This window comes from Halichoeres trimaculatus, unplaced genomic scaffold (assembly GCF_033239565.1).
Source record: "Halichoeres trimaculatus isolate MK-OKI-2021-1 unplaced genomic scaffold, fHalTri1.1 fHalTri1_scaffold_66, whole genome shotgun sequence".
NCBI classification, from domain to species: Eukaryota; Metazoa; Chordata; class Actinopteri; order Labriformes; family Labridae; genus Halichoeres; species Halichoeres trimaculatus.
Window position 1 is genome coordinate 19,734 of NW_027437245.1, and position 8,676 is coordinate 28,409.

Genomic DNA, 8,676 nt, shown 5'->3' on the forward strand with positions numbered 1-8,676 from the left:
GCTCAGGGAAGGCTGCTGGTCCAGATGGTGTGTGTCCAAGACTGCTTAAGGACTGTGCTGCCCAATTGTGTGAACCCCTTCAGAGGAACTTCAACCTGAGTCTACAGTTGGGTCAGGTCCCGGCTCTGTGGAAAACATCTTGTATTGTGCCGGTACCAAAACTCAAATGCCCAGCTGAACTTAACGACTACAGACCAGTTGCCCTCACCTCACATGTTATGAAAACCTTTGAGAGGCTGCTTTTACGTCTATTGAGACTTGAGGTCAAAGACACACTAGAACCTCTGCAGTTTGCATATAGAAATCATATTGGAGTGGATGATGCAGTTATATACATGCTCCACCGTGCCCTGTGCTATCTAGAAGAACCTGGCACCTATGTAAGAATTATGTTCTTTGATTTTTCAAGTGCATTTAACACCATCAAGCCCATGTTATTGAGAGATAAGCTCAAAGACATAGGAGTGAACCCATCCTTTGTCTCCTGGATCACAGACTATCTCACAGAGAGGCCACAGTTTGTCAGGTTGGGAAACTGCGTCTCTGGGACGGTCATGAGCAGCACGGGGGCTCCACAAGGAACTGTTCTGGCTCCATTCCTATTCACACTTTATACTGCAGACTTCAAATACAACTCTGAGTCCTGCCACATCCAAAAATACTCAGATGACACTGCTATTGTGGCGTGTATCCAAAATGGACAGGAATCTGAATACAGGGATCTGATAAAAGCTTTCTGTGACTGGAGTCATAGAAATTGTCTCCTACTGAACACCTCAAAAACAAAGGAAATGATTGTGGATTTCCGAAAGTCTGGGCTCTGCCATCAGCCAGTTAACATCCATGGGGTGGACGTGGAGGTGGTGTCAACCTACAAATATCTTGGTGTACATCTGGACAACAAGTTGGACTGGTCCCTTAATACAGATGCACTCTTTAAGAAGGGGCAGAGCCGTCTCTTTTTCTTAAGGAAGCTCAGATCAATTGATGTCTGTGGAAAGCTGCTGCAGATGTTTTATCAGTCCGTGGTAGCCAGTGCTTTGTTTTATGGTGCAGTATGCTGGGGAAATAGTTTAAAGCAGAAGGACAAGAGGCGACTGGAAAAACTGGTGAAGAGAGCTAGCTCCGTGGTTGGATCCAGTTTGGACTCACTGGAGGCTGTGGTGGAAAGGTATACACAGAAGAAAGTGGAGGCCATCATCCGTCACTCTGATCACCCACTTCACAACATCATAGTCCAGAGGATCAGCAGCAGTTCTGGACGTCTTACCTCTGTGCGCTGCAGGACCGAGAGGTACCGAAGATCATTCCTCCCTGCAGCCATCAGAGTGTACAATTCTTTGCTTGGAAGAGTGCCAAAACAACTTGAATTTCCCTCCGGGGATTAATAAAGTATGTCTTGTCTTGTCTTGTCTTGTCTTGTAATGTGACTGGAACCTCCAGCATCAACCCCTCGTACTTTGAACTGCTTGAATTTTCAACTGGAAATAGATCTACACAAAATTAAACCACCAGTAGAAACAAAACAATGTAGTGAGTCAGTGCAACTAAACTTAGCCTAGTCTGAGCTGTACAGCTGGCTGCACAGTTTTTGTCAACTCTCGGGCTCATCTTTTTGCAATCAAGATCCATCAAGACTTTTTGCAAAAACTCAAAGGTGGATTCCAATTTCTTTGGATACTTCAGATTAAGTGTGTACATGAGCCTGAAGATCATGGTAAAAGCTGCTGCAACTGAGGGCAAATTATTGACAACCTCTGTTCCTTCAATGATTATCTTGATGTCTTTGGCTGGGTGGAGTGGACTCTCCCATCCTGTGATCAAGATGGCCATGGTAGTCTGCTTCAGCTTTTCAGCCTAATTTTCTGGAATATCCTGCCAAAAAAAAAAAAAAACATTCAAAGATTCTAATGTGTTCCCATTTTATATATGGCTACAGTGGTCACTTTTATACCAAGATTTAACTTAAAATGAATGTGGTATCCACTGTAGTGGTATGCACTGTATTTACAGTGATCAGTCAAATGACCCAAGCACAATTTTCTCTTGTGCACCATAGAGCACATTGTGGTACGAGATGCAAGATTCACCTTCAGAAAAGTTGCAGCACTAACTAGAAAAGCACTCAGAGAGCACATACCTCTGCCAGCACCACAGTCCTCGACCATATTATGATTTTTACTATAAATATTACTCCTACCTTTATTTGATGTACATATTTAGATTCCTTGACCATAAAAACACTCCATTAGCAAACGGATTCATAATGATATCTATTTTATATCAGTAGTTATTCACAAAAATCACATTTTCGTCATAGTGGCCAGACGCTGATCCGGATCAACACCAAAATCGAATCAGTTCTTCCTTTTTTCCATGCTGAACATTTCCTGAAAACTTCATCAAGATCCATCCATAACTTCTTGAGTTATTTTGTTCACAGACTCACAGACAGACGGACAGACTCTCCCAAAAACATAACCTCCTTGGCGGAGGTAAAAATGTGTGCAACTTTTTGCCTTTCATCTCCAGGTATTTTAATTCATCAGTCATCATCCTGCTTTTTCTTCAGTCAAGTTCCCCCTTTTGTTCTTGTTTCATGTCTTGTTAAAGTGTTAAGTTTTATTTTGAAAGTTCACAAGTCTTTTCTTATTTCTGTAGATTTTGTTTCCTGCCTGGCACTGCCACACCTGATCCCTGATTGTGCTTCCCCAGCCGTCTCCTCACTCCCAATCACCTCATTGCCTTAACCCTTATGTCTTCCCTTGTCTTGTTGCCAGATTTTGTTCCTAGCAGGGTTCATACAGATTTTTCATGGTCAAATTCAAGTACTTTTCAAGGAGCTTCAAGGTCAATTTTCAAACTTTTCAAGTACTGTGAGCGGTTGTTAATTTCATAATGTTAAGAAATTGATGCGCACACAAAACAGCAATTTCATTGTGTTGAACAGCACATTTGTTCACAACTTCACAGAGAAGACTCGTATTTACAAAAAAAAACATTTTTTTCCTGATTCTTGTCTTTTTACTACTTCTCAAAGAACTGATTCTCATCACTTGCTGACGAAACTGGTATCATTATCTTTTAAACTAAGAGTATTAGGAGTATTATGAGGATTTATATTATATTTATTATATTACAACAATTTTTTTAATGCAGCTCCCTCCTTTGTGAAAACAACATCCCTCCACAGTAGATGGTCCACAAACAGGGCAGACTGGGAGAACAAATTAAACGCACCCTTCCCAACACCGTGTATGTTAATGAAGCAGCTGACAGCTCTCAGTGGATCAGTCTGAAGACAAACAGTGAAGTCATATCTCCTGTCCAGACCTTCAGAATTAATCTGAACACCTTGTAACAAACAACCACCCGTTAAAAACACCAGCGTTCAACACATGGAGCTTATCATTTAGCGCGAGCACATTAGCAGTAGCTCGCGCAAGCGTCAGCTGATGAGGAGGATGATTGACAGCGTTTTCTCATAATCTGACACAGACGTCATGTTGCAGCAGGACAAAAACACTGAAACAGGTGGTTTGACGCTGTCTCTCTGCAGTTCTGATCAAACATAACTAATGCTAAGTAAAATCTGTTACGCTAAGACTGCTGCATGCCAAAGTTGTGATCTCCTAATGAAGGAGAGCGTGAGGAGACGCGCTGATCCAGATGCATCTTGGGCAGATATCTACTTCATATAACCCTACAAAAACTCGCTGTCAGTTATACACAGATAGGGTATGACTATATATCCCACACTGACTTGCAGGAACGGAATATTCTGTGTGGAGCACCTGCAGTCCAAAACTGAAATCCGGCCAAGAAAGGGAATATTTTCTTTTGATTAAAAGATCGATCGATGTCAAATTTTGAAGATGAGGATCGTTTTTATTTTTGAGAATCGATTTTTTTTTAACCCAGCCCTACTTTTTTTGTATCCAGTTCTATGGTTTTTCTTATTCTCAAACAATGAGTAAGATAGCCACATCTCAGACGCTTATAATAAACCAAGCCGGTAGCGCGGCTTTAGCACAAACAAGCCATCTAACCGGCAGGTTATCACATGACCGTTGTTCATCTGTGCCGGGTCTCAATGAGAAACGCCGTTTCGTTCCTTCGTATGTACAGGGCGAGCCTCCCACTCCGCCGCGGCCGTATGCTCAGACCAGGCACGACCCGGTATTTGTAGACAAAACCTGTCACCGCCTGACCGCAGTTATTTTATAACCTGCCCCGACAAACACCCCCGGGCAACACTACCTTTATGTTAAATGGGACACTGCCTTCATCACTCATGCCTAGCATGAAGCATAAAAAGGTGGTTAGCTTCAACAGGTAGCAGGCTAATTGGCTATTTAACATGTAGGGCTTCCAGGGTACCTCTCGTGGCTGGCGAGTGCCGACTTGCCCATAGCTTCCACTGCAATCTCCTTTTTACATACACTGCAGTATGCTGCACGGGGATTTGCGCTACATTTAATCCAAAATTTGTATTTTTCTTTCTCCAGCCAACGGTCATGCCTCCCGGCTTGCTGTTTAAGGAACAATCCTCATGGGGGAGACGTCACAACGCACATATAAACAGACCAGTTATGTTACACCCGCGAGCCCATCAGATGGAACATTTTTTTTCCCCCACAATTTATTTTATTTCTCTCTATTTGATCGATCTGTTGAGTTAGGAAGCTGAGTAGTGAGTTATATACGATTATAAATTCAAGCATTCTCAAGCACTTGAATAGAAAATCAAGTACTTTCAAACCTTGAAAACACAACATGAAAAAATAAGCATTTTCAAGGATTTCAAGGACCTGTCCTAGATTTTGTTCCTTTGTTTCACTGTGCAGTGCTCCCTCTATAAACATAGTTTGCTAACAATGTGTTTTGTTGAGATCTTTCCTTATGCCTGGTGTTTTTTGATACATCTGCTTATGAGTTCTTTTTGTTCTTAGAGTTCAAGCCATGACAATAAAATATGATTTATTCAAATCACAAATATCACCTCTACAGTCATAGCCCATTCATGCTACGGTCCAAATCTTTCATTTTTGCATAATGAGCAAGTCTCATAAACTGAGTATGACTGTAACACTGAGGCTTGAGAGATCAAAGACCTTGTATATATTCATGTGTATATATGCACAAGAGCCATTTTTAATGAAACCTAAACATACTGTATAAAAAAACTTTTTGCACTCCAGGTTAAAACCTCTTCTCTATATGTGAGTGAGATGCCCTTACCTGATATTCTTTGATCAAATGCTCAACAGGTTCCCCCAGGTACATCATCAGAAATGTGAAGATAGGCTCTCTTCTTGTGTTGATGTCCAAAGTCTGATTCAAAAAATGGTATTCAGTACAATCACAAACAAAAAATAAATATTTAGCATTCCTCAGACAAGAAACCCCTTCATAGATACCTCATCCAAAAGCTGTAAGACACCAGACATCTTCTGTCTTACAGCTCCCCCCTTCCGCCTGATAACCTCCAATAGTTTGGAGTGCTGGTCCAACTGTGCCAGTAACTTAGTCCCCAAGGGAACTGTTTTTATTCTCATAAACTCAGCATTGATCTATAAAACAAAAACAGAAGTGCATCCAAGATGAAGCTTGAAAACATATATTTTTCACAGCTACAATCACAGCTGACCACCTGAAAATAAGGACATCACCAATGAAATTGATGCAAAGCAACAAATTTGTACATAAAGTAGACACCAGCATGTATATTATGGTCCTGGCTGTATTTTTAAGATGGTGTGACATTCAAACCTGAAAAGAAAAAAGTAATAAGTTGAATTATTTCACATAAAAATCACTAGTTGCTTTTTTTGAAAAGAAAAAAAAAAAGTCCCCAAGTTGCCAACACAGCTGCTCACTATATCACAGCGGAGTGGGAGATGAAGGGCCCTGTGCAGGCACAAATGTCTGTGTGAAAATAATGTGGACATTGACCAGTTTTTAATTAACTTTCCATGTTCAAGGGAATAAGATTGACCCTATGCTGAAATTGAATTTGTTTTAAAATTACCTTAATAGCCATATTGGACATTTTTAATTGAATGTTGTCTTTTTTGATGAGCTTTCTTTCTGTGATGATTGTTGAGAAGGATGATATTTACTTAGGTGCGTTAGTAGAGCTTTCCAATAAACACAGGGGTAAGGATTGCCCCGCCAATAATGCAGATGGTAAAGTTTATAGTGTTTCAGAAGTTCAGATCCTCTTGACAATGAGTCGTCACAGTCTTTACATTTCCACATGCATGGATAACTGATGCAACATGAAATACAAGAGAAAAAAACAAGAGATATTTTTAATTTGTTGGGGTAACAACGCCATAAGTTTTATATTTACATTTTTTTATCTACCACGAAAACTAATTGAGATTAAAAATCTCTATTTCAAGAGGGTCCTGGAAAAGACAGCGGCACATTCAAAAGTTTTAAGCAAACACACAGTCATCACACATAAAACAAGACTTCAATACCTTAAGTTTATAGAATAGACCTGGAAACTGCCAAATCAATTTGTCAGATTTCATTTGAGCCAGTGCTATTATTGGGTCAAATTAAGTGTCCAATTAATTAAAAATGTTCTCATGATATTGTGAAGGAACTTACCACAAGTTATGAGGACAGGCCTCAGAGCAGCTAATTTCCTTGAAAAAGGAAACAATATTCTCTTGTTATTAATAAGCCAACACACTTAGTAGGTGCTAGATACAAATTGGGAACCATTAACATGTAATGTAAACTGGTTATACATATGTTTAGGCTTTATGTTGAGAATGGATATATTGTAAATACATAAAATGCAAAAATATAGTATATTTCAAGCGCACATCCTGCAGTCATTGTGTAAAATACAAACCTAGTGAGAATTAGCAAGACCCTGTAAAACTATCCATAGTAAGTTTTGGACAAACGATTATTTGGGCAGTGAATGATAAATTACATTTTTATAAGGTATTAACAACTAACTTACCACAATGGACAAGTCTGGAAGCTTTTCAGATGTTGCACTGCAAGATAAATAAAAAAAAAAAAAAAAACGTAAGTTAACTTTAGCTGAAGCCATACAGACACCTTTGGAAAAGAGCTATTTCACACTTACATAAAATATCATTGATTATTTAGTTGTTGTTTTTTTCTTTTTTTTTTTAGAAGACAGCTAGTACCCCGAAAATATGGGCAAGTTAATAAAGATAGAAAGCTCTGATAGTTTTGGCATTGTCATCGAAAAGGGACAATGCCTCCATCCTGACACTTACAAGCGCGCACATAATCTCTCTCCATAAACATACACACACATAACCCAGAAGCGGGTTAGTCTCTGTAGTTTTATTTGCACGCACCTACTGGCACTCCACGTGTTGTTCAACTCGTCCAAACTTGTACTTCACGGTTGACGAGCTCACGCTGTAGAGCAGGAATGTCCAACTTGTGCCATGGAGGGCCAAGAGGCTGCAGGTTTTCTTTCCAACCAAGAACTCCACCAGCTGATTCCATTGGGTACCTCACCTTCAAGCAGAGAGCAGGGGCTAATCAGTGGAATCAGCTGGTGGAGTTCTTGGTTGGAAAGAAAACCTGCAGCCTCTTGGCCCTCCATGGCACGAGTTGGACATCCCTGCTGTAGAGCATACACCGGTGTTTCGGATCAAAGAGTGCCCGTAATAAATAGTGACTTCCGGCCAAATGCGCTGCAGTCACAACAGCGTTGAAAATTATCTGGTGGCTGCCTCCTCCTTTAATGTTACATTTAAAAAGAAATGGGAATAAGTACATTTTCTCATTTTTTTTCTCATTTTTCTCATTAATAAAGATAACTAAATATAGAGGCGAGGTCCATACCAAGCAGTGTGCCGGCGAAAAACCCGCGTTCGGCTACAGGTTACTCGTTAACACGGTCACTCTATAAACCGCTACACCCCTCATGGCTCCCGTTCACAGTACTAACACGTTACGCCGTCAAACATTTGAAAAGACTCAAAAATGCATACTAAGTTAACCAGTAATTTAAACAGGGATTGAACGTGCACTGTCGAAAAATTATAGCTTATTTGTCGTGGGCTATAAGCTAGCAAGCTGAGTTCAACAAGACAGCCTGGTGATACCATGGCAGACGACCCAAAGGGCGGTTTAATAGATGAACGGGGCGATAAAACCATGGTTGATGTCACAGTCTAAAAACGCATTTTTGTCTTTTATTACCTGAAACAAAGTTTCCCTCCACCCAGGAGTTGCAGAGGCTGAAGATGGACTCGGCCGTTCCCGTCAGATCCTCAGGTTTCGTTTTCCGGAACACGCATGCGCGAAACGATCAACACCTGATCCGTTCAGGTTGATTGAATGAGTCATTTCATTTTGATGTCAAATTGCAAACTCATATTGAAACGAAATAAAAAATATTGATTCAGTCAGAAGTACAAACCTGAAAATATAGTTTAAATCTGAAAACGATTTTTTGAGTCCATATAATGTGAATTTATACATTAAATGAACAACAGCAAAGTTTTACTTTTTTCAGTGCTTTGAGACACTGAATTTGGGGGTTTCATTATCTGTGAGCCATAATAATCAACTTTAAAAAAAAAAATAGATGCTTCAAGAATTTCACTCTGTGTGCCGTAGATAGATTTACAATATAGAAATGAGTGACCAAAAAATCAAACTTTT

The 8,676-nt window shown here is 40.0% G+C and overlaps 1 long non-coding RNA gene across 2 annotated transcripts; it reads right to left on the minus strand.

The window, feature by feature from the left end:
• Nucleotides 1-301: 301 nt before the first annotated feature.
• Nucleotides 302-8,299, minus strand: LOC141786710 (uncharacterized). 2 transcript variants are annotated; one of them, XR_012597929.1, is made up of 6 exons: nucleotides 8,212-8,299; nucleotides 6,986-7,022; nucleotides 6,622-6,659; nucleotides 5,421-5,573; nucleotides 5,242-5,334; nucleotides 302-1,875 (listed from the first exon to the last, which is right to left on the minus strand). It is a non-coding gene; the product is annotated as an uncharacterized LOC141786710 (long non-coding RNA). The 2 variants fall into 2 exon arrangements; XR_012597930.1 differs by lacking the exon at nucleotides 8,212-8,299 and adding an exon at nucleotides 7,356-7,478.
• Nucleotides 8,300-8,676: the final 377 nt, after the last annotated feature.